We start from the raw sequence: 26,762 nt of genomic DNA on the forward strand, positions 1-26,762 counted from the left end.
TTACATGATAGTGGTCTTGAGTTTTTTTACCTTTTTTGGGACACTCATGAGTGATGATAGTAAGATTTCACTGGCATAGAATGGGTGATCTTATAGTAGATGTGGAGCGGGAAGATTTAAAATGGACTAGCAAACCTTTAAATGGGCCACAAATCAGGAAGCAGCTAAGATTTTGCGAAATTCCAGAATGATGAATAGAAAAGCATATCAATATAATAGTGACATTAAACTTAGCATCTCTTAAGTGTTCTTATTCCATTTATCTATGGTATTGCTTTGCTGCGTTTATGTATGTGTGTTTTTAAAAAAACATGGATCAAGGTCATTTTAGGCTTTATTTATTTTATTTTATTTTATTATTTTATTTATTTTATTTATATTTTTATAACACTCATCTCATTGTCAGGAAATGCTGGATGACTTACATCATAAAAACAAAAATACAAAATATTAAAAATTAAATGCTAATATTAACAGACATTAGCTAAGAAACCAGGATGCTATGGGATGGGAGTGGGATTTTCTTTCTATTCCTAGTCCACTAACCACTTCCAGTGTGGAACACCCCTATCAGGATCTCAGTTCAATCAACATAGCCAAGTTTTGAGGCTTCTTTGGAAAGCCAAGTTGGTGCAGGGTAAATCTCACCTCAAGGGCCATGAAGTTCCAGAGAGCTAAAGCCATTGCAGGAAAGGTCCTGTTCTTGTAATTTTGCCTCAGCCTGAAAAATAGAGGCAGATTATCTGCAAACTGTGAAACACTATGTTATCAGGCATTTTTTCACAAACTTTTAGGTTTATTCCTGCTTTGTTTAAACCTTGGACAGCTACAAAAATTTCTATTTAACTTGGCTGTCCTAAATATCTTTTTTTAAATTTATATTTCATATTTCTAACCACCCGTCTCCCTTAGAGTCCCAGATTGCAGGCTTGAATCAAGGGATCCAAGCTCTTTCTTTTCCTTGTTAGAAAACATCAACAGGACAACACAAAGAATATGGTGTATTGCTGCTAAGAGCTATTTTTGTACTCCCTCACTTGTCAAAGTGACAAAACTCCAAGTGAGACGATAAAACAACAATGTGAGGCAAAGTTGTAGGGCCATTGGGAGACTGCTCCCAATTGTATGAGAAATACAGGTAGTCCTTGAGGTACGAACCTAATGGAGCCTGCCCATTAGACTTATAAGTCAAAAAAATTGTCAAATGAATCACTCAATTTTACAAATTTTTAAAATCAAATTCATTAATTGAATCAAATGGGTGGTTAAATGAAGGAAGATCTGACTTACTGTTTCCTCCTATTTGTTAATTGATCGCTCCCGCCGGTTTCCCATCAGCTGTTTCCGGTGCAGCCAGCTCAGGAACTAAATTGCCTCCAAGCAGAACTTGCTGTCATTGCAGATGCTTTGAAAAATAAAATAAATAAATAAAAACAACCCTGATGCTAGTTAGCTCAAGTTTCTTCAGCTGCCCAGAGCAAGTGCTTTAAAAAAAGAACCACTTGCCATTAATTAGGTTAAGAGTCTCCAGCCAGGCACTCAGGGGGAGATGGCAGAGGGATTTGCAGAACTCTCAGCTTGCAACAGTAACAGAGATGGAAAGGACTTTGAGATCATCTAAGTCTAACCCAATGTTCTCACAACAGAGTATTTCTGATAAATGCCTATCCAGTCTCTTCATAAAAGCTTCCAGTGATAGGGCAGCCACATCTTCTGGAGGCAATTTAAATTTAAAACCTACAAATGACAGTAATATACACTAACCTCCAAAATAAAAGCAAGGAAACACAACATTATGGAAATCTTTCCATAGATCCCAGCTAGCATTTCTACAAGCAGTTTCAAGGAAAATGCAAACAAACTTTGTCTTTGCAAAGTACTGTACTTACAAACACAATAGTTTGCAAAGTGCAGTACTTAAAAAGCAGAGCAGTTCCCAAAGTGTTTGCAAACAAAGAGTTTGCAAGCACTATAGAGTATATGCTTTAATATATATATTAAGGTAATTACAGAAGCAGTCTGCAAGCCCAGGCAACAGCAGATTCTCCACCCAGCATCCAAAAAGCAAAACCAAACCACTGGCTCAGCTCTTGTTTGGCCATGTGACCAGGACCAAAATAAAAACAAAACAAAAACCCTTCCTGCTTCAGGAAATTGCATTCATAATTGGAATGGCCCAGACAAATCAGAGTTAAACATTCCCGCCACTGCAGCAGTAACTGAATCCAAGTCACATGGCTATAGAGGCCTCTTTTTGCTCGCAATTTTGAATTTCTAATCTAAGTACCCTTTCTGAATAAATTCATTTTTGTGAAAACTCACTAAATGAACGTTCGTACCTGGGGAATTACCTGTACCCTGCACCCTCAGGGGGATGAAAACACTGTGGAATTGTGTAATGGAGCAATATTTAACTTTCTTTTCATGATAATTTTCACGTGGGATCGCCAGCTTTGTGTTTTGATATATAGTGGTTAAAGCACCAAGTTAGAAATCAGGAGATCATGCGTTCTTATCCTGCCTTAGGTATGAAAGCTAGCTCTGAGACAATCAGCCTCTCTCAGTCCTAGGAAAAAGGCAACGGTACACTATGCCACTCTTTCATTTAAATGAGATTCCTCTCTCCCCTCCCCCCAAAAAACATTTTAACAGTACTTAAAAACAGGGGGGGAAATGGAGATGTTAATTGGCTCCCTCTGGAAAAATTACACTTAAGATTTATTATTTTATGCTAAATTCACCTTAGATCAACAGTAGTGAAACTGGAAGTTCCCTTTTACCTTAGTATTATGCTTCTATTCATATGAACAATCTATCATAATAAAAATTATAATGTATCAAGAATTTTGGCTGCCCATTTGGCTTTTGCATCAGAGATTTTTCCAAGTGTTTTGCTAAATAAGCTAGGCAATCTGAGTGGAAGAATTTATTTTGTTAATTTTCTGATTTCTCAGGCCTCATTAGCTAACAGGCCTACATTTTCCTATCTGTCCAAACCCTGCTGATTCCAACAGGGATTACCAAAAACATGTATTTACTACCATTTTAGCAAGGGGTTACTGCTTCAAATATATTGTCTGGAATGACTTCCATTAGTATTATAGTGCTATAACAGTCATGATTACCATAGCAAAATAACAACGAATGAGGTGTTTTTTCCAGTACATTTTATATGCATATTATTTTTTGTCAAGAATAAACAATGTAGTTTCTGCCATGTTAAGACAGGATGCAACAAAAAAGGTATGAATACCAAAATAGACATAGCCCGGTTAAAAAAATAAAAATTAAAAACCATAAGCCCTCAAAGTTAAGGTGACCAACCGCCCTCCTTTAGGGAGGACAGTCCTCCTTTTGTAAGTTCTGTCCTCCCTCAAAAAGTGTCCTCCTTCATGTCCTCCTTTTCGATATTTGAAGACTAATCTGCAGGGCTTTTTTTTCCCCTCATAGAACCCTCAGAATGGGGTTCCGGCACCTTTTTTTGATAGGTTTTTTTTTTTCAACTTTTGCATGAGCTGTGCTACTCCCACTATTGGCTTTCGAAAGCCGATAGGAATTGCTGCTGAGCGCGCCAAAACACCCAGCTGGCAAACTTTGCACATGCAAGTTGTCTGTATTATTGTTGCAATGAATAAAATGTTTTTTTTTATTTACAATATTTTTTTCTTCAATTAATTTGTGTCCTCCTTTTCACTGTAAAAAAGTTGGTCACCTTATAAAGTTCCCAAGTTAAAATTCTGGCCTTATGCATGATATACCGCTCCCCTTCTGTTTCCTGTCCCATTTTAAATGAGGCCTCCAGTTTCCAAAAGGCCCATTCCTGACTGGTATTTAGTTCTTCATTTTAAGAAGTAATTTCATTATCATTTTTACATGTTACATTTAACAATTCATGCTGGAAACCTATTGAAATACTCATTAAATATACACTTTAAGTGAAGTATGATGTTAAAGATAGCATTAATTGCAGCTTTGAACAAACCAGCACCCACCTAAAAGCATACCTCTTAAAAATACTTAGTAATAGTATTAAGAGCACTGGTGTGGACAAAACATAATGGGATGTACATAAAGAAAAAGCACAATAAACCAATAACAGTGAGGAAAATCAATTGCAATTCCATTTGTAACTTACAACAGAAGAGCACTGATGGATGAACACAAGAAAGTTACAGTCTGAAGCACTCAAAGAAACACACAATGACTTATCCCCTGTCATTAGATCTGTCTACACCATCTAAAATTAATCTCTAGCTTTTCTAATATAAAAGCTGCCATGTGTCTCATTACTTCTGTTCTCTGCCTAATAGTAAACCTATGTGTTTCACTTAAACATGGGAATAGATTGGAACAACTCTTAGGTTGTTATATTTTAAAAAATGAGGGGTCAGCCAGTACCTTTTTCTTTGCCCCAGATTCTCAAAAAACTTGGATGCAATCTGAAATATGCAGTTTTTAAAATATAATCCATTTGCTGTCATCTCCTTCATTCTTCTTTATGAGTGTGACTTAATACTGATGTGGTTTCTACTTTATACAAGCCTTTTAAAACTCCTACCTGGTTTCTTTTAATAACTTTAAGTTGTCTAAGAGCGTTGGTGTAATAGATGGGTTCAAAATAACAAAAATCTTGCCTGCTTGGATTTGAAAGTATGAAAATATTAGAAAGCCTAGGAGAAACTGTATTGTATACTGACTTGTGCATGAACACCTGTAGTCAAATTGCTGAATAGGCTACTGTCTCTGTTTTGAATGAAGATTAAGGAAAATATAACCCATGAAGATTAAAATCAGTCCAATACCCAAAAGCCAGAAATAAATTATAATATTCCCTTTTTTCACAAAACTGTCAGCCTTCATATTTATCAACAAATCAATCTGAAATGTAATAAGTAATTATACTAAGATGATTTTGAAATAGGCTACTGCTGATAAATAATACATTACAAAGATATTACTTAAAAACAGATAATTAAAATGAAAGAGTAAAAATGTTTATCATGCTAAAAATTAGTTTTGCTGCACAAGAGTTGTATTAATCCTACAAGAGATTTGATCATTCCAGTATTATTGTAGTTGATTAAAACAATGCGCTCTTTAGAATAATTCAGTCTTCTCATCTACTTTCTTCATATTATACATTACTTTATATACCACAATCATATCCCCCTTCCATCATCTTTTTTTTTTCTAAATGAAAGAAGCAAAAATATTCTAAGCCAGGGGTGTCAAACTGCCAGCGCGTGGGCCCCTTGCATCATGGGGCCTCTTGCATGGAGGCTGTGCCCACCCCAGCTCTGGCAATGCAAAAAAAGTCATGATACATCACGACACATCACGTGACATGGCGAGTTTGATGCCCGTGTTCTAAGCTTTAAGGCAATCTTCAAATTTACAGTCATCCCAATTGCTCTCTTCTGCACTTTCCCCCAGTTATATTATATCCTTTCTCAAATGTGATGACTAGAACTGTTTTTACTACTGCATATGCAGACGTTTTAGATTTTATAAAGCCATCACAATGTTGGCAATTAAACTTTCAGTCCATCACTTGTAATTCCTAGCATGGAAATTGTTTTGTTTTGTTTTTCACAGCTGTTGTGTATGGAGTTGACATCTTCACTGAGCCACCCACTGTTATTCCAAGATCTTTTTCCAGCTTGAAGACAGGTTCATCCCTACCATTCTGAATGTGATGTTTACTTGAAAAACTTTGGTGAAAAAATTTGTCAAATTCTTTTTGAAAATCAAGGTATACATTGTTAAAAGGGCCACACCAACTTGTGGAAGATTATGGAGACAGATAAACAGATGATTCCATGTTGATCTTCCTTCAGTAATACTTGTTATTCTGTATCATATCTGGGTGTTGTTTTTTCTTTTGATTACCGTTTCCGCCAGTTGGCCTAGAATAGACTTTAAATTATTCCTTTGTGAAAATTGGTGTTTCACTGGTTAGTTTCCAGGTCTGCCACACTAAGGCCTATTTGAGAAACTAGTATACTCTTACTAGAATGTCAGCAATTTTAGTTATGACAATTTCAATGTCAATTCAGCATTTAACAACTCTCAGTTGGATGTCTCTAGGATCTAGGCCTAGGGTAAAATGTGGTCTGGGTCATCTATGAATGGCACACCATGGAAATGTAAGTTTTTTGATGATCAAAAGGAGTGCTCCTACTCTGCTCCAAATGTTGTGCATATGTTGATAATTGATGTGATTGTCAGCCCTAATCAAGATAAGATTATATAAAAAACCTGACTCCACGGAAGAACACTATACATCATTTAAATAAGTTATAGCAACAGAAGCTTGCAAGTTTGCTTATACTTTACCTTCTCTCCCTCTTATACATCACTGAGACAGGGAAGAGCCAGGCTGAGCCTCTTCCTAGCATTTTCTCCTTTCCCAGGGCTAAAGGAATGCTTCTGCCCTTGTTTTTGTAACAGTTTTTGAATATCCCCTTCAAGATCCTCTCCATGGTTCTCTACAGAGACAAAGCACAAGTTTCTATATAGTATACTGGCAGCAAAGAATCAGGCTGACTTAAGTCTGAATATTTAACTAATTTAGGGATCAAACTACAAGACTACATTTTCACTATGAACTTATGTAAGCTTTATGCCTGTTTAACTGTCATGGCTTACCCTGGAGAATCCTGATAATTACAGTGGAACTGACAAAGGTACCAGATTACAGCATAGGCTTTTTGAACTACACTGGCCTTTAGTACAAGTTTCTTTATCATTTTTACTGCAACAGATTAACACAATTACCCCACTGGAAACTTGTTCAGGATATTGAAAATTCTGCCATCCTTCTCTTATTGTTCAGAATTCCTTACAGTTACAGATACAGGTATTATAAACTTGTTGCACAATTCTTTGCAATCTATGTGTGTGAATGATATGCTTGATTGTGTATAGAATAACAATCCAAGCTGATACATAGAGATATTCAGAACACATGGCTAAAGTTATAGAATAGTAAATACACCAGTAATTTGGGGCTATGATATATTTTTTCCACAAAGAATTTGGGAGCAGGTATAGTACTCATATCTAGAAGGACACAAAGGCACACCAATTTCTTCTTTGTTAAAGACAGGTCTTCATAACATCTTGAAGGCATTCTATTGTTGGGAAAATCTGAAATCAGTCCAAGTTGTTCAAGCATGAAACAGAATTTTCCCAGCTATCATGGGACCTCCCACATATATATACTAGGTTGTGCACCAATTGCTCCTATTTCTGTACCAGGAAGCTCTCTTTACAGTCACTCATGTCCTAGTCACTTTTGGAATAGATTCCTATAACCTGCTGGGCATGGGGCTGGGTTTGAAGGGTATTCAGAAGCTGCAGCTGGTACAAAATGCAGTGACACAGGCAGTTATATGTGTTCCTCAATCACCATATATTATAGCTCTGCTCTGCAAGCTGCATTGGTTGCCAATGTGTTTTCAGATGTAATTCAAGGTGTTTATAATGACCAATAAAGTCTTATATAGCATGGGAACCAGATTTGAGTGACCATGTGTCCTGGATTATGTCTATCTTTCCCAGCAGGATCAGTAAGAGAGGACATGGTTCCTGTCTATGACAGAGTGTCATATAATGGGACACAAAAAGAAAGCATTTTTTGAATGCCATCTTAGATTGGCTTTGACCTATTGGCCTTAGGACAGCCCTCAGGACATGGCTTACTATAGTGCTTGGAAGTGAGGCAACGGTGGGGGACATTTGCACTGACTGAGCTAGATGAAAAGATGGACTTGGGCCATTGACCATATCTTTTTTTTACATGATTTTTGATGTTTTGATATTGGCTTTTAACTTTTTTATTGTATTGTTGTTTTAATTGTTGTAAACTGCCCAAAGCCATTTGGGTAAGATGGATGGCTGTACTGTACAGGTGCTGGATTTGATTATTCCTGTCTATAATGGGAACTATTCCTAAATGTACACATGTCCTGGATCTCAGGGGAACATAAGTCTAGTTGCATTCTTACATGTGCAAAGACACTGAAATCTTGTCACACCTCATGCAGGAATGCCATACTCTTGCAAGAGATTTCAGCAATTTCACTTAAGATGATTTTTCAACTTTTTACATGAATGGGCAGGTTCTATTATCGTGTATAATATTCTCATTGTAGTCCCAAAACCCCTGGGTAGAAGATATACGGTGAAAGTATATATAAATAAACATTTTACAAACAAATAAAGATTTTAATCCATATTACCATAATGAACTGCCTAGCACAGTGTAGATCAAGGCTTTTTAATATCCATAGGTAGTGTTCAATTTTAAAATACTTCTATTAACATTAACCTGATTCCAATATTACTTAAAGGGACATTCAAGCCAAAATTTGTCATTTAAAGAAAAATCATAACTTCAAAATGCAGCAGTAAGTAAGATGGAAAGAGAAGCCCTCCGTATCACCAATTGATTTCTATTGGAAAAGTGGAGTAATGGGCTTTAATTACCTTCTTTTGCTGGAGGAAGATATAATAGCAGCTGAGCAGAAAAATTGGGTGTTATCTGCCCTGCTTTTTCTTAAAGTCGTTAAGAACGTTTATTTGCAAGTACAGGTAATAATGCGGCAATGTAATATCTTCATGACAAAATCTAGGAGTCCGAAATTGGGATATGTTTAAATTTTGTGACAGAACTTCCAAATATTGTCTTTGATGGGTACCTTATTGAGAAACACATTTGGTGCAGATAGTTATGCCTAGTTATGACAGGCTTTGTCAGCTTCCAAAGCCACTCAGAAAAGGTGAAGGCTGAGTAAAGCTAGCTTCCAACTGAGCTGCTGTTTCAATTGATTCACTTGACTTGTTAGACTCTTATCTTGCACAGCAGGGAAGGGAGGGACTAAATAAAATCAATTCTTTTGAGACCAGCATTTCAAGACACTGGGCATCCCTTCAGGGAATGTTTCCAGTGCATTGAATAACCACAGTTGGGAAAGTTATAATGCATTCTTCTTAAGCTCAGTTTGTCTCTGTATGAGCATGGGCCTATTTGCGTATATGGAAGAAAAGAGAAGGTTGGCCTGACATTGTATTCCTCTGCGCAGAGTCATCTTCAGATTAGGAGAATGAGCATAATGAGAAATGGGGTGTAAGGGGGGGGAGGTGCCACCACATCAAAGAGTATCAAGCCTTATCTCTTCTAACTCTGACAAATAAACCAGAAACTCATGCAACCAGCCTATGGTGCACTGCTATCTCTGTGGGATAAATCAGTAAACCAAGCAGGTGAACAGTGCTCGGCTATAGTAAAAAACACCACCATAGTAGACTTACTTAGAATTAGTCTAGTGATTAGGACTAATGAATGTCAGCTGTGCTGACATGAGGATCAAGTACTTCCTGTATTTAATTCCCACATGAATGAGATCTATTAGAATAGGGCTTGCCTGTGTTCTGACCCTGGGTAGTTTTCTCAAGTAGTTTAACTCTTAATTTATTCCGATGAAGGATGCTTCCTTTCCTATCATTTCTACTAATGATGGGAAATCTAATCTATATTTTATACCAAAATTATTTGGCACTTTATACCAAAAAAGGTATTATACTTTTTGGCATTATACTTTGACTTTTAATACCTTTAATTAGGAGCAGGATTTTTTGACATGAGTCAGCCACACACAGGAGTTTTCTCCCTTACAAATAGTCCATGCCAAGAATAAAAAATGTAAGTGATGTCCAAGTGAAAGTCTGAAAGCCATGCAGATGCTTAAGAGTTCATCCTCATATCTAATCATAGCATGAAAATACTCCATTAACAATCTCTAAATAAAAGGACGTTGGAATGTTGCTTTTGTGTCATCCTCAACCCAAATTAAAGACAGTTTTAAGTCATATTAGTTGTTCCAATTTCAAAATAGCATTTCCCTTCTCCTGACACTTTGTTAATCTTCTTGAGGTATAATCTATGACAGGAGTATCAAACTGCTGGCCCGTGGGCCAGATGCGTCACACAGAATCCATGCCCACCCCAGCTCCAGCAAGGAGAAAAAAGTCACGATATGCCGCGTCACGTGACGTGGCAAGTTTAACACCCCTGATCTATGACGTTTCCTCAACAATGGTCAGGGTCTAGAATCTTCCAAGCAAAATTTTGGCTACTTTGGGTTGCTGTGGATATGCTCCTTTCACTCTGGTTATTGGGCATTGTCCTCCATGGCCATTTTGTCTTAGGCTGCGAAAGAACATGTATGAGACATTATAATATCTGACTAATATTCCTGAAAGCATCAGTGAAGATTTACTTGAGCTCCTTATATAGCCTAGTTTAATATTTTTTTGAACGTTACAAGACCTGTGATTACCACTCACTCAAGAGTTTTTCTCCTCTTCTTCTGGCATGAGCTTCTGTGTGACCATGTTTTTTTTTTACTTTTGTTACTTGGGTGGAGTATAAGAATAAGTAATAAGAAACCCTGTTTCATATACTCTAGGCACCAGGATAGAAACTGGGAGAGCATGAATTCTGATTCTTCCTTAGGCCCAAAGTCAGCTGGATGACCTTGGACCAGCCCCTTTCTCTTAGCCCTAGGAAGAAGGCAATGGCAAGCTACTTTTGAAGTCTTGCCAAGAAAATGTCAAGCACTTGTCCAGGTAGTCACTAGAATTCAACACTGACTCAAAGTTACAACTCCCCCCCCCACCTTTAGGAGGAAAGGTTTCATTTTGCCTACCCTCAAACCATTTTGCATGGTCTATTCTTGGATGTTGTTGGTTATGGTTATCCAATACTATTCTTGCCTTTTTCATGCAGACTTTATTGATATAGGATATGTGTATCCTATATTTATTTGTTTCCAGAATTACTTTTCTTTTTTAACTAAAATCTCTGAAGTGGTAAGTCTAAGAATAATGGTTTATTGAAATAATGTTGTGTCCAAAAAGAGGTTCCTCTACAAGTCACAAGCATAGAGGAGAGATACAAAGTGGGGTCTCCTAGTATATTGAGAGATCTTCTTTCTGTTCAATTCCACAATCTTCCTCTATACTGGCAATTTGGCCTATTTTGGACATAGGTTTAGTGTTCTTTCCAAAAAGCACAAGATTGAGACTCAAAATTAGCCTAAATGACAGGTCACAAGTCTATCACATCTGCAAATAGTCACTTTGCCATATTTTTAAAATAAAATTTTATTATTATTATTATTTTAAATATGAAAAAAGCAAAGGAAAAAAAGCAGAAAAGGAGGAAGTAAACAGGAAAAAATCAAAATTAGGGAGTGCAGACAGGAAGGGGAAAAAACTATAGAAAAGAATAGATTCCAATTTTCTTTCATAAGTATAAGTATAAAATACAGTGATCCTTTGAGTTAAAATAAACCACAACATATAGTACTTCTATAACCATAATCAAATCTAATAATCAAATCCCAGGGTTAAAATTTCATTTCCTTCAGTTTCAAGCAAAAAATAGAAAAGTGTTTTTCAAATAGAAACAAAGTTAGACAAAATCTTTTCTTTAATCAAAGCAGTCAATTTTGCCATCTCTACCAACTCTATTAAATGCTAGCATCCTTTCTTCCATTGTATTTACGAGTCCTTCCATCTACCATTGTCATATAAAAAGCAATGTTCCTAATCTAGCCTCAATCGTATGTTCAATTTGAGAATTCTGTGAATTAAAATGTATACCTGATTCCAATATTTCTTAGGTTTCTCATATGTCCAGCAGAGATGATAAAAAGTGCCTTCACTTGCTTACATTTCCAACATACATTAGAGGCATTCTTATGCATCTTTGAGAATTTATTAAGTGTTAAATACCAAGGATACATCATCTTATACATGTTCTCTTTCAAATTGTAATTCAGTATAAATTTCAGTCCTTTACTGCAAGTTGGAAAAAATGGCAGTCCAGAGGAAGGAGATTCTCTGCATGTGTCAGGTGCTGGCCAAGTCTTCACCAGAAGTCCTGCCTTGTCATCTTGAACAACATGAAATGTGGATTAAACTTTGTATGCCCTCATTAAACCCCAACCAACCACACATTAAAGAAAATGATTGAGGTAGTCTTTCCAAGTTACAAGTGGAAGGGAAATGGAGTTGGGACAATCCACCAATTGTATTAAAGCTTTAAGGGAAGTATCATTCATTAATCTTGTTATTGAAAAAGAATGCGGTTTGGCCACCAATTCAGCATAATTTTATGCTAGCATTCTGCTATGTTGCTCAGGGTCTAGATGATAGCATGAACACAGCCACAGGATTTTTGAAATATCCTTCAGAGTTAAGTTCCGACCCAACCTACTTTGGAGTATTGTCCTTGACATGCCTCACAATCACTGGTAGTGTGTGCGTGAGTGGGTGACAGAATATGTGTGTGTGTGTGTGTGTGTGTGTGTGTGTGTGTGTGTGTGTGAAATGTAGCTTAGCTATCAAAAAAAATATGGATAATTTCCATATGCTATTTTACAAAGATGCTGAAAAGAGTGTGATAGTCACAGAGCAAAGTAACAGCAAGATCAGGCAGAGAAACAACTAACTGCCTTCCCAAAGAAGCATTCAAAGTCCAGTGCCAAGCCCCAGGCAGTATGAGACAGACAAGCACTGTGATTGCATCTGCTGTGTGTAAGCTAGCCACCATAAATATAGTTTATGGGTTTCTTGCTGGTTTGTGGCTAGATGTCCTGCTGATGTCATCTGTGCATGCAGTCTGCACTGCTATGTGGCTGCACCATTATCCTTCTGTTTTATTATTCTTCCCCTGTGGATCATATTATTCACTGTTGCATTCTGCTTCTGGCCTTCTCCTTGAACAGTTATTCATAACTGTTGGCACTCTCATTGGGCACATTGAGAAGGATGAGCTTAGATGCCATGAGCCAGATGGTGAATTTTATCTGTGGGCCTAAGTCAGTTAGAGGGAAGGGCTTGGGTAGTTTTTAAGGCATACTGTTTTCTTGAAGTAGAAGCCTGTAACACTATTTGCCAAGCTTTCTGAAGGCTACTGTAATAGGAAAGTATCTTGATAAAGACAGATTGAGCTGTCATTTGAACCATTTTCTGGAGCACCCTCAAAATGGTACGTTCTAAGCAAGAGAGATATAACCATGGTTTTTAAACAAGCTCTTAAAATGCCCTCATATTCCTTACGAGCCAGTTAGAGTCATTTTAAATAGAAAATCACAAGCATCTGTCCCAATTCAGCTACTATCATATTTAGAGATGTCTATCCTATTATGACTCCAGATCCTTCCTTCCTTCCTTCCTAATGATCACCAAGAGAAATTTAAATTTTAAATTTAAATTTAAAATGGAAATTCCCAAGAGTCAAATTTTTACTTTATTGCATTTGAAATATTTTTGCATTGTTTAAATATATATATATATATATATATATATATATATATATATATATATACATGTATATTTGTTTTCTGAGGTTTTCGCGGGTGTTTGTATGTAGGTCTTTGGTTGTTTGGGTTTTCTCCCACATAAAATTGGAAGTGTCTTGGCGACGTTTCGACGAAGTCCCATTCGTCATCTTCAGGCTGGTGTTTTCAGCTTCGTGCTGCTCGAAGCACGAAGCTGAAAACAGCCTGAAGATGACGAATGGGACTTCGTCGAAACGTCGCCAAGACACTTCCAATTTTACGCGGGAGAAAACCCGAACAACCAAAGACCTACATGTATGTATGTATGTATGTATGTGTGTATGTGTGTGTGTGTATATATATATATATATATATATATATATATATATATATATATATATATATATAGCATTTGAAATATTTTTGCATTGTTTAAATATATTTAGATATGTTCCCTTAAATATTAAATGCAAAATAGATGTTTCTACTTTTAGCTATGCTCTACTGTTTCTCTTGTCCACAAAGATGTACTTATACCAGAAGTAAGGCATTTAAGGCAGGAGCACTTTGAATCAAAGAAGAATTTTCCTTAACTTACCACCACCAGCACCATTAACGTATTGATAAAGATTTAAAAAGTCTTTATTTTCCCTGCTCATGAATTGTAAAAATAAATGCATGATTGCTTGTACCATTATAGACTTATACTGTATATGTACAGCGACAATAAGTAGGAAAAATGTCTTCAATGGAAAGCATCTTCTGTGCTTTGTTTTTATTCATATTCTAAGGCATTTGAAGTAAAAAATTCTCCATTATGATTGGGGGCATTCCATTCTACTTAGCTTTCAATCAGGTTTTGGTACTGTATGAAATCCAGCCTGGCTGACAAAGTTATGTCTGTGTTTCCAGAATTCTATTTCTTTTTGAGTCAAGTCTTTGTAATCAAAACGTTGGAATGGTGAAGTACTTAAGGTAATGTTGCTCAGAGCAAGAATGAGTGGAAGCATATGGAGATCAATTGAGTTAGTCATAAGGAGCCACTGCACTGAGTGAAAAGGCTGCCTGCAGTTTCACTGTCTCCGGATGTTCTTCTCTCCAACATTTTAAAATAAGTTGCTAGTCAGAGCCAGACAAGAAATATATTCAGAAGAAAAAGCAATACTAAATAACTGTTATTCCTATGTGTGTGCAAGAACACTTAGACATTTTTCCATGCATTTTACCTATTTAAAGTGTGCATATGTACTAAGTATATATTAGCTGTATATATATATATATATATATATATATATATATGTAGGTCTTTGGTTATTCGGGTTTTCTCCCACGTAAAATTGGAAGTGTCTTGGCGATGTTTCGACGAAGTCTCATTCTTCATCTTCAGGCTGGTGCTTTCGGCTTCGTGCTTCTAGGAGCAATGTGTGATTGTAGCTGTTTCCTCCTTTTATCTGCCAGTGGGGTTATGAACTGATTGGATGAGAGCTTGGCTATGTTCTGATTGGATGGAGGTGTGTTCTGATTGGTTAGGAGCTTGGCTGTGCTCTGATTGGCTGGGGGGTTGGCTGTGCCCTGATTGGCTGGGGGGGTTGGCTGTGCTCTGATTGGCTGGGGGAGTGTTCTGTTTCAGTGGGGGCTTTGTTGTGCTCAGGTTAGTCTGAGTTGCAGGGGGATTTAAAATGGTGAGCTGCATTGCTATTTTTTGGCTTCGTGTTTATGGTCGTGCCTCATCTTCATGGTGGGTTTCAGTTTGCTTCATGTATGGATTGGAGGGGTTTAAAGTGGCTAATGATGCAGCTGTGGTCTGGCTTCTGGTTTGTGGTCGTGCTTCATCATTGGTGTGGCTTTGGGTTTGCTTTTTGCGTCGAAACATCGCCAAGACACTTCCAATGGGAGAAAACCTGAATAACCAAAGACCTACATACAAACACCCACGAAAACCTCAGAATATATATATATATATATATATATATATATATATATATATATATATATATGAAAAACTTTGGTTCTCCAAAAATGTATTTGTTCCTTCAGGTGAGTTTTGACTCCAGGCAACTACCTGGACTAGTCCCTGCAGTTTTCTTATTAATATCCTAAAACCATTAGGGAATACCTGGAAGCTTGGCATTCAGACAAATCAGCTATCTGTAGACACATAGAGATAATACATACATACATACATACATACATACATACATACATACATACATATGCACCTACGTACGTATGTACGTATGTACAATATTTATATAAATAATCAGAACACATCTTCAATAGCCAACATACAGATAAGCAGGAAATAACACCAGACAAACAAACAGAAAGCAATACCTTAATTCATTTAACTACCAAGGAGAAAAACAAACGACCACCAAAATTGGCAGGGCATGTTATTATACATAAACAGTGAGCCAAACTCACACTTACTCACACTTTTAACTAAATTAGCTATTATTGGAAGAAGAAATAAATAAAATTGGTGATAAAAAAGGGATGAGAGAGATTAAGAATTTGAATATATTTGCAAGAAATATGTTGATGTAAAACATTATTTGATTATGGTAATTGAAATTGATAAACTTTTAATAAACAGGTTTAGTAGTAATAGAAATTTAGCATAGAAATGAAATATATTAAATTTATTATGTTATTTGAGGGAAATAGAGAGATGATAGCGAATGTATTAAGTTGAGCTGTTATTCTGTGATTTTATGTTGGAATCTTTGTTTACCCAAACACCACGATGTGTCTCAAACACTTTTTGTTAAAATTATAAAACCAATAAAATATATTAAAAAAAAACAACAACAGTGAGCCAAACTCACACTTATTCACACTGATGATGTTACCTAATTGGGTAATGAAACATCTCTAAGCAAACAACCAAACTCAGAGAGCATCAAAGATTCCATTGTTCATTCATGAGGTACATATATTCTCTTCTATTGGATAATAATGTTATTTTATAATATTACTTATGAAAAATTGTTTTTCACTGATTTGGCTTTAATGATATTGTTTCAATAATATTGCTTTGTGCTGCTTAGAATCATATGACTGAAGTGTCTTAAAAATTACAAACTACAAACATAGTCACTCCCCATAGAAATGTGGTCTGTCTAATTTCATTTGGACTTTGTTTCTTTTCTAGCTTGTTTTGTGATACCTTTGCTATTACAGCAACCCAAACTGTACACAATAAAGCTCAGCCTGAAACATTTTAATTCATAGTTAAAGTCATTTTTATCATGAATTTACCATTTACTCAGCTGCCAAACACTGAATCAGATTTTGCTAACTGGTTGTCTAGCATTAATAATAATGACACAGCTATGGCAGGGTCTATCTGTCAAAAAGTTAAAGCTGCAACTAAATAAGAGTGAAAAAATAGACAAAGAAATTATGAATAAAGAAGAACCTTGAATTATTCAGGGAAAGGTTGAAAGATTCATAAGAGATTGTGAAAACTTCATTGCAGTTGCAGCAAAGGCCCAAATTTGTCCAGGCTTTTCCATGGAGGTAAAACTGGTTGAATTAATAAGACTCACTTTCAAGTGAAGCGCACACAAAATTGGACTGTGGGGGATTAAGCCAAGGGATGCAATGTTGGTATAGAGGTAGACATTTTTAAAAAAGAGAGAATTAGGAGGGATCAAATTAAGAATTCTGAAGAGGGAGAGGTCCCCACTATAAATGCAGTATATGCACCATTAACTCTGTAGGCTATGGTTCATATCACAAAACTTCAGGAGTTACAATCTTAATTATCAAGTTTTATCAAGATTAAAAGACAAGAGAAGAGAGGAGGGGGGAGAGAAAGCAAAAGAGAGAGAGAGACAGTGAGCACCACACTTCTTTGGGTAATAAATTATTCATGACTTTTAACTATCAGATATAATTAAAATTACCTGCTTTCAGTAGATATGTCATTAGCTACAATTTCCTCCTTTTAAAAATAGGTCTGTTTCACGCTATCATTTTCTAACAGCTGGCTCCCCTACGAATGTGAATCACACATCCAAACTTTTATCCAGACACATTGTGTTCTCCTGGCACTGTGTGTCACCCTCTCCCCCTTTTTACTTATTTATGTTTTATTTTGCTGGTCAGTAGAGCAAGAGGACACTTTCTTCATATGTAACAATATTCAGTGAAATAAAGAGTTATTGTTCATTTCAAAATCATTTTCATATTAAAGGAATAAATGCATTTTAGACTGGTAATTTTCTACCTGTCTAGCCTGGAATATTAATCATTCCATAAAACCGTAGAATAATTTTTAAGCAGTAGCACTGTTTTTTTTTTTTTTAATGCTTCTTGGCTTTGATTTACTTTTGTTTGTTTTTGTTTTTCTTATGGTTTTTTTCTTTTAAAGTGAATTTCAGGACATGTTCTGGAAACTGATATTTTGAAGAGTGACAGATTATATTTAAGGAAATTAAATAAATGAAAATAAACTAGACAGATCTAAATCTTAGAGAAACATGTCATGAATCCTTCAATATACTGTATGTCCAAGCTCACTACTCAGCTCACTGATTAAAGAAAAGGCAAATATCCAAAACAGTGTCACAGAAACAAACGTAGAAGGGCATTCCATGTCAGTTTGTTAACTAAATGCTACAGAACCATATCTTAAAGAATCAAGCAAAATATGTGGTCACAGTACAAGCACTTGAACAAAAGTTGGGGGTTTGGGATACAAGGCAGTAAGGCAGGCAGGCAGTAGTCCAGGTTGTTTCAAATGATTGGCTAGCTTCATGTGCCTGTATGCATCAGGATAGTTGATAATTTCTTCTCATTCAGGTGTTAGGCTATAAATATATGACAATTTTCATTTAAAATGTTCATAAATATCCAACTCATTATAATAGTGGTTCTAATACGCATCAGGGTCTAGTAAGGATTAGCTCCTCTAATAAAGTTCAAAATAGGCTTGTATTTAGGATACATTCACCCATGTAAATTTCTTCCTATGCATATTTAATAATTTTGTGGATTACTATAAAGAACTCCTAGCTTCAATAGTCCATGATAAATTTCTATTATATATATTAATCAGTTAATATTTTGATGCCATTATGAACTTGAGACCATGCCTATAACGGTACAGTAATCTTCATAAATCTGAACCAAAACTCCAAAGCAGTGCTAGGCAGCATATTAAAAGGTCAGTAGTGATAGGGTTTAGCTGCTCAAATTATCTGGAACACATAAGACTGAGGTAGGAAATAAAAACTATAAACTGGAAACAAACCATATACTCTCACAATCACGAGGAGGATTAGGATTTTCATCCTGGAAGATTGTAGAACTTCTAAAAGTTAAAAAATAAATCAAGTGAGTTTGAATTAAATTGCTCAAAATAACCTCCTCTTCCCTGAACTCATACATCTGAATAAGGCAATTATAAGAGGAGAAAGTGAAACAATACAATGTGCACAGTGAGGACCCAGCTAATGGTTTCAGAAATATAGAAGTAATGAAATATTTCTAGGCTGAAATTACCTATTCACATTATGTATGTCATTCTCTAAATCGCTGTGTAAAGCTGCCCATAAAAAAGTCAGCCTTCCCTCTGCCCACCCTTCCTTATTAAGGATTCTTCAATTGTCAACCATTATTTTATGTCGGCTCTTTGATGAGATTTAGTGCTACGATATGCCATTTCTAGGAAAGAACAAAACATGTCTTTATCTCAAAGGATATTTCTTAGAACAGAGAAAATGATAAACAAGCAAATATTGGAAAATGATAGCTGTTTTTAATACAGCTCCTGGTGTATTTCACCAAATTTCTTGCTTTTCACATGGTGGTTTCATTGAAATGATGCTTAGCACTGTAAGAACAGAATGTAACTATATCAAAGGAGACTCAAATTATACTAAAAAAAGTAACTTGTCATGCAAGAACATGGGCATATTTATATCATTCCTTTGGAAACATTAAAAAATACTTTGCCACTACCTTCCTCTACATTGTTTTGCAACCTCCTGTTTAGTCTATAGTGATTTCCTAATGGCTTTCCAGCTAGTATTAATCCTGGTTAGCTTTGTAAGAATAGCCAAAAATGATCTGATTCTGATTCCTACTGTGTCCCATATCTTAATTTTAAGATTCTTTGACAGATTAACAATGAAGTGGCAAACAGGAAATAGCAAACTTTGTGACTGCTTCATCTTCAATTTATGCAAATAAAAAAAGAAAAATATCCAGCATCTCTTTGCACCGTAGATTGGCAACTGGGAGATAAACATAGAATACAGAATTGGAAAGAGGTCATCAAGCCCAATTTCTTTCACTCTGCAGGATTCATTACACCACATTATCCCCAATAGATGACTACCTTCTGTTTGAAAACCTTCAATGAAGGGAAAGAAGCCTCTTCATGCAATAACAATGCAGAGTAGCTTAAACAGAGGGATGGGCACTCCCTAAATTGGATAAATAAATAAACCTGTTTACTGACTTAACTGTCAAAAAAGTTCTTCCTTATATCTAATTTGTATCTGTATCTTTGAAGTTTCATCCCATTAGTTCAGGGGTGTCAAACCTGCGACGTCACGTGATGTGTTGTGACATATCACAACTTTTTTTCCATTGCTGGCAACAGGGTGAGTACAGTTTCAGCATGACGCATCCAGACTGTGGGCCAGCAGTTTGACACCCCTACATTAGTTCTAATCCCACCCAGATCAAGTGAGAGTAAGTCCAAGCTCCCAAAGATGCTTTTTCAAAAGGCAACTAGACTTGGGTTTGACTCATCTAAAGAAAAAGAAAAACAGGGGTCAGATGATAGCAGTATTCCAGTATTTGAGAGGCTGCCACAAAGAAGAGGGCATCAAACTATTCTCCAAAGCACCAGAGGGCAAGACAAGAAACAATGGTTGGAAACTGATCAAGGAGAGAAGCAACCTGGAATTAAGGAGAAACTTCCTGACAATGATGACAATTAACCAGTGGAATTGCCTTCAGAAATTGTGGGCACTTCATCAATGGAGGTTTTTAAGAAGAGACTGGACAGTCACTTGTCTAAAATGGTATAGGTTCTCCTACTTGAACAGGGGGCTGGATTAGAAGACCTCCAAGGTTCTTTTCTTTTCTCTTCTCTTCTCTTCTCTTCTCTTCTCTTCTCTTCTCTTCTCTTCTATTCTATTCTATTCTATTCTATTCATTTTTTCTTGAAGACATTTCACTTTTCATCCAAGAAGCTTTTTCCATTCTTCAGAAGAACTAAAGAAGGTTCTTGGATGAGAAACAAAACATCTTCAAGAAAAAAGAAAGCCCAGTTGCTTTTTGAAAAAGCACCTTTGGGACAACCATGACATAGATGGTTGAGAATCTCCATAGACATAAGTCCAAACTCTTTATAATATGATTGTCCTTCAGATATTTGAAGATGGCTATCATGTCCTCTCATGATATTGAAACTAATCAAAACTGCTTACAACTTGTGTTTCCCTAAATTCATTACATTTCTCATGACAGCTTCTTCCCACCATTTCTCATGACAGATTTCATTTAGGGCTTAACTATAATTTCCAGCAATCCACATCAGTGCAACCAATTTTGAAGAATGCTGGAAGTAGTAATGAAGCATTAAATGACATAAGATTTTTTTTTAATTTACTTATTTATATCCTGCCTTTATTATTTGCATAAATAACTCAAGGCAGCAAACATATCCAACACACTTTCCTCCTATTTTCCCCAAACAATAACCCTGTGAGATGAGTTCAGCTGAGAGAGAGTGATTGGTCCAAGGTCACCCAGCTGGCTTTCATGACTATGGAGGAACTAAAACTCAGGATCCACCTCTGGGCTAAAAAAAGCAAGGTTAGAAAAATAGCTAAGGAGAAAATGGACCATAGGAAAAAGAATAAGGAGAAAAAGAGAGTTTAAGCAAAAACAGTTGTAATCAGGAGACAAGCTGGAGGAAAAAAGTGACTCAGGTATAAATAAATGAAGAGGAAAGAGGTAACAGTTCTCTTCTTGCAATAAGTTTGCTCAGCTGAGATTTTTCTTTCTACAGATACAGTGCAGGCAGGAACAAGAATTTGGGCCAATGGAGAATGCTTGTTGCAGAGATAAAATTGTTTAGCTAAAAGCAGCCAGAGGAGTTTGGGACTAAAGAGAAGGAGAAAGGGAATCCAAAACACAGGATCAATGACTGAAGAGATCATGGAAATCACAAAGATGACAATCTAGAGTGACTGTGATTTATTCATCCAGAGAAAGTGTACACTCAGTTTGAAAAGGGAGGGGGCAGAGATCCTCTTCACTATGACAAGCTTACACATTACAAGCAAGCAAATCACAAATTTTGCCAATGCAGCTCTCTAAGCTTTTGTGTAGAACAGTAAAGCTAGAATTAAGAATATATTCCAAGAGATATTATTTCAAGAAGTCATAAGTCAAGATTGATCTCTGCTCTCTTGGGTGCTTCCAAGCAATTTTCAGTGGATTCAAATTATAGGCCACATCATTAAGGTCCCTGACTGATTCAATCCTACTACTAATAAAGAACTCATCTTGAAGATTTTCTGCAAGCTGTATGTATTATCCTAATTCATGAGGTCCTCAACATTTCAGTGCTGGAATGTATGGCTTAAAAAAAGTAAGGAGCTGAAGTTTATTAGAACAGGATGAGATTTTTTTTCATTAGGTTGATTTCCCGCATTGTCCATTTTAAAATCAAATCTTTTATTTCCCTCCAACTGAGGGGAGAAAATGTCTTAGAATGACAGCATGATTTCACTATATTAAAGAAATTCTGTGCCAGTATTCTGTATTATTTGAAGGAGCGACAGAAATTGCACATATTTTTCATCCTCAAACTTTAAAACCTTAGGATATAAGTTTGTGGAGTATGATCTGAAACTTTCATTATGAAAAGGTCCAAATTTTCTGATGGACAAATTACCAGTTTTTTTTTCCTCAGAATTATTTAACTTCTTGATGGTAAGGACTGTTTGCTTCTACTATTTACAAATTTCCTGAAAATTGTCTGCAAGATATTTATGGTTGTGTTGTCCTCTTCTAATGTAACCCTAATTTTGGTTGTAACTTGTCTGGTTGCAGTTGGTTCAACAGGAAAATCTATTTTCATGTATGACTTTCTCTAATGTCTTCAACTTTTATGTACTCTTGTGTTTATTTTGTAAACAGTACCTCAAATTCTGAATAGTGACATTTAAATTAATAAATTAATTCTCTTAACAGAGAGGTGAATATAGGAAAGGGATACTAGATCTGGGTTGTAAAAATCCAGGTTAGCAATAGCACTTAGACTTATATACCACTTCATAGTGCTTTACAGCACTTTAAAATCTGTTTACAGAGTCAGCATATTGCCCCCAAAACTCTGGGTCCCCATTTTACCGACCTTGGAAGGGTGGAAGGCTGAGTCAACCTTGAGCCAGTAAGGATGACACTGCTGGCAGTCAGCAGAATTAGCCTGCAATAGTGCATTTTAACCACTTGCCACCAATGCCCATTTACTAGGCTCATTTACCAGGTTACTAGTTCCTTCCATTTAAAAGTGGTCCATATCTTTTCAGCATAGTTCAAGTTCAGGCATATGTCATGAACTTGTATTTTTCTTGCCTTTCACCCCTATGTTGTACAGCAGAGGTCCCCAACCTTTTGAGCACCAGAGAGGTGGTGGAGAGAGATTTTTCCACGGACCTGAGGGGGCGTGGTTTTGTGCGCTGCTTGCATCCTGTGGATAGGGCTTTTCTTGTTTGTATGGATCAATTGCTAGTATGCCGTGGCCGGGTACTGATCCAGGGAACGGGGATTGCAGACCCCTGTTGTAGAGCATTTCAAATAAGTCATTTGAAATTATGCTGTAAGTTGTGCAGTCACTTCATAGCAAGATGGCTAGCATAAATAAATGCATAAAAGTAAAGTTATTAAATCCACTTTATGATATCCAGTTCTACAGATCTGATACGTGTTAAAAGATATTGACTTTTGCTTTTTGAGAAACAGCTGCAATACCAAACATTAGGTTTAAAATACAGAAATTTCAAAATTCCCATCAATTATAAAAAAGTAAAAAAAAATCTGAAGCATTATCTGAAGCAGGGCTGCAGCTGCAATAAAGAGGGGATTCAATCTACCCTGCATTGTTTTTTGCTTCTTTTTTTAAAAAGGCACTCTCTTTAGTTGCTATGTAATTTAATGAAAAGCATATTTACTTGCTTATTTTATTTAGAAAACCAAAAATTTTAAAATAAAAGCTTAAATTAGAATAAACATAATCCACAAACCCACACAACAAGATCACATATCCCATCACAGTACCACAAGATCCCACCAACTCAGCATTTACATTTGTGGAGCTCAGTACTTGGATGAAAAGCCAGGTCATCCCAGCCCTCTGAAAGGCTGATAGGATTGAATCCTGCCATTTGTAATCATGAGATTTTTAAATTTCTCACCCAAGGAATGCAGGGGGCATTTGCTTATTACTTTTTGACCTCTTTACATGAAAAATCAACTTCATCTCCCCAAATCCCCAATGTTGGCACTCATAGTTGCAGAGTTTTTCTTCCTGTTGAAATAGTCACCTAAACCAACAGTGACACTTAGCTAAATCAGGGGTCCCCAACCTATGGTCCACAGCCGGTACCGAGCTGTGGCCTATTGGCCACTGGGCCCCAGGAATAGCTGATGAACCCCGCCCCACTTGCAGTAGCACCACAGTGCAGGCACTAGCGGCCCCATTTGCGCATGCATGGGATGCTAGCACTGCTGCCAACATCATGCGGGTGCACACGGCCCATTTGTGTATGCACACATGCACCAGAGTACATGGTGTGGGTGCCTGTGGCCTGTTTGTGCAGGTGCACAGGTGCCAGTGGGCACGCCATGGGTGCGTGTGGCCCACTTGTGCATACAGACACATGCTAGCACCACTATCATGTACTTTCCTATTTGCACATGCGCATGTGGGGCCACGCGGTCGCACATTTCCCTGCTGCTCCCTTTCCAGGCCACCTAGTTGGAAAGGTTGAGGAACTGTGAACTAAATGATTGTCATTTGATTCCTGGCCCTGCAATAATCAGACAGCCAAGCCACATTAATCAAACATTTTTTAAAAATAAAATGTTTCATTTTACTCAGCCTTTACAAACATCAAACTTAAAGAGGAACAAATAGTTTGCCTTAGCATTAAACAAAATCATGCTTGTTCTCCAGCATGATTGGATGGAGAACCCACGGATGGGTTGTCTTAATCTATCTGCTCCAATTAGACTAAGTCTGAAATTTAGTACCGCCCCCTCTGTGCCAACTGCACCCCAGTTTTAGACTTAGTCTCTTTGCTCTAAGATGCGTTTTTTTCTTCGCTCCTGGAGCAGAAGACTGTGTATTCCTATTTTATTTCATCCCAACCTGTAGCCTAGCAGGCTGACAGGCTGACAAAACCTCCCTTTGGGGGGGGGGAAACTTTCCCTTTCTCCCTTTGAGAGCCTTTCAGCTTCACAATCAGCTTGAAAATTGGATTCCCAGAAGCAAGAGAAATCTCCTACCAGGGGCCGTTCCTCTGCATCAGAGGCTCCATTCTTCTAACCAGAGCCTGGAGGCCTTAGAGGCAGGGGTAAGCTTGCAAATTGACTGGGGGGCTCCGCAAGGGACGACGAGGCTCATCAGGCCTGGAGGGAGCCTTTTCTAGGTCCCTCGGCCTCAGCAGACCGCCCCAGCAGCAGGAGAAAGTTTTTGGCACTGATCCAATTTTCAGAGCCTGGAGGCCTTACTAGGCCTCGGCCTGCCTCAGCCTCTCTCAGCTCACCTAATTGTAATCCATTCGCTGCGTTAGGAGCCCAAGCGATTACTCGGAATGAGGGCTCATTGCAGCTTAGGCCACAGGCCTCAAGGCCTTCTTCTTCTAATGACCTTTTTTTTTGGGAATCCATTCGCTGCGTTAGGAGCCCAAGTGATTCCTTGGAACGAGGGCTCATCGCAGCTTAGGCCAAAGGCCTCAAGGCCTTCTTCTTCTAATGGCCTTTTTTTTTTGGGAATCCATTCGCTGCGTTAGGAGCCCAAGCGATTCCTCGGAATGAGGGCTCATCGCAGCTTAGGCCTCAGGCCTCAAGGCCTTCTTCTAACTGCCGTTTTTTGGGCGCGAACTCTGCAGCCGCCATTTTGAATTGACTCACGGCGGCCATTTTGTGTGTGACTGAGGCCCAGACTGCCTGGAGTTTCTCCTGAAGGCAGTGTTCATCACCGGTGACAGAGGCTTCGAGACTACAGCGTTGAACCGGGGAGGGCCTGTTCGCTCCCAAGGGACACGGTGCCCATTAATTCCCCGCCCACCCCCCTCAAGGGCTGAATCATCTCTGTAGGCTCCCTTGATGAGTTACAGTGCCGAGGGGGGGGCGTTTTGCCAAGGTTGAGCCCAGAGCAACTCATCATGGCAGAGAAAATCAGCGAGCCGGCCAAGAGGAAACGCCAAACAGAGGCAAGTGGAAAGAACACCACCAAGCGAGCCCGGCCAAGCAGGGAGCCACAGAGGGAGGAGGAGTCCCAAAGACTGAGAGCAGCCTCCCCAGATCTGACAGGCACGATGGGAAGGTCCATTTTTGAACCCCTTTCCATATATTGTGCCTCAGCCCAGGGGCCTGGTCTTCCCCCAGGGGAATTCCCCAATTAGATTTAACCACAAGAGTGGACCCAGGGAGGGGCACAACCAACCAGGACACCCCAGGACCCTAGGCCACGTTCACCCCCACTGCAGCAGGGCTTCGCCCTCCTGAGAACCAGGCCTTGAACCCGGACCTCCTTCAGTCCACGATAGCCCAGGCTGTGGCTCAGTTTATGGCCTCCAACACCCCACAGCCACCCCCCCAGGCCACGTATCATCCACAATCTCCAGATTTGATGGAGGATCCCTCATCGGATTTGGAATCTACAGGGGCTGAACAATCTGGCCTGATTTTGTTTAAGGACGAGGGCATCACTCCCTCTGACCCCACCTCTCCTGTCGGTCTCTTTGACCATTCTTTAATTCCCTGCTACTCAGGGCCTGCACTACTGCAAACCTCCCCCAAGAACAGGAGACCCCACCTACAATGTCCAAGGGTCCCCACGCCATATACACCGAGCCCTCAGTCTCGCAGAACAATATTCCCTGCCCTCCACTTTTTCTGAATATAGTTCAAGAACAATGGGAGAACTTAGGATCCTTCTTAAGCCCCAGTGCAGTAGAGGAAACATTATTCAACGTTGCCCGTTCTCTGGCCTCCCTATTGGAGATTCCTGAGATTGATGAGCCTTGAATTCATTGTTTCCCAATGCTAACATCCCTGGGGACATAAATGAGGCACTTAGGGCAGAGGATAAAAAGATTGACTCCGCATTGCGTAGTTCCCATCTGGCATCAGCCTGGGCAACAAAGGTGG

General features: G+C 38.0%; 1 long non-coding RNA gene across 1 annotated transcript in view; it reads right to left on the reverse strand.

Moving 5' to 3' along the window:
• Positions 1–411: 411 nt before the first annotated feature.
• LOC120313871 overlaps positions 412–26,762 on the reverse strand; it is a 106,860-nt gene continuing 80,509 nt past the window's right edge. Inside the window, exons 3-5 of the long non-coding RNA XR_005558278.1 lie at positions 6,337–6,488; positions 1,291–1,405; positions 412–721 (exon numbers count right to left, since the gene is read on the reverse strand). This is a non-coding gene — a long non-coding RNA (uncharacterized LOC120313871). The remainder of the gene's footprint in view (positions 722–1,290; positions 1,406–6,336; positions 6,489–26,762) is intronic.

This window comes from Crotalus tigris, unplaced genomic scaffold, assembly GCF_016545835.1.
Source record: "Crotalus tigris isolate CLP2741 ecotype Arizona unplaced genomic scaffold, ASM1654583v1 scf7180000018807.1825209, whole genome shotgun sequence".
Taxonomy (NCBI): Eukaryota; Metazoa; Chordata; class Lepidosauria; order Squamata; family Viperidae; genus Crotalus; species Crotalus tigris.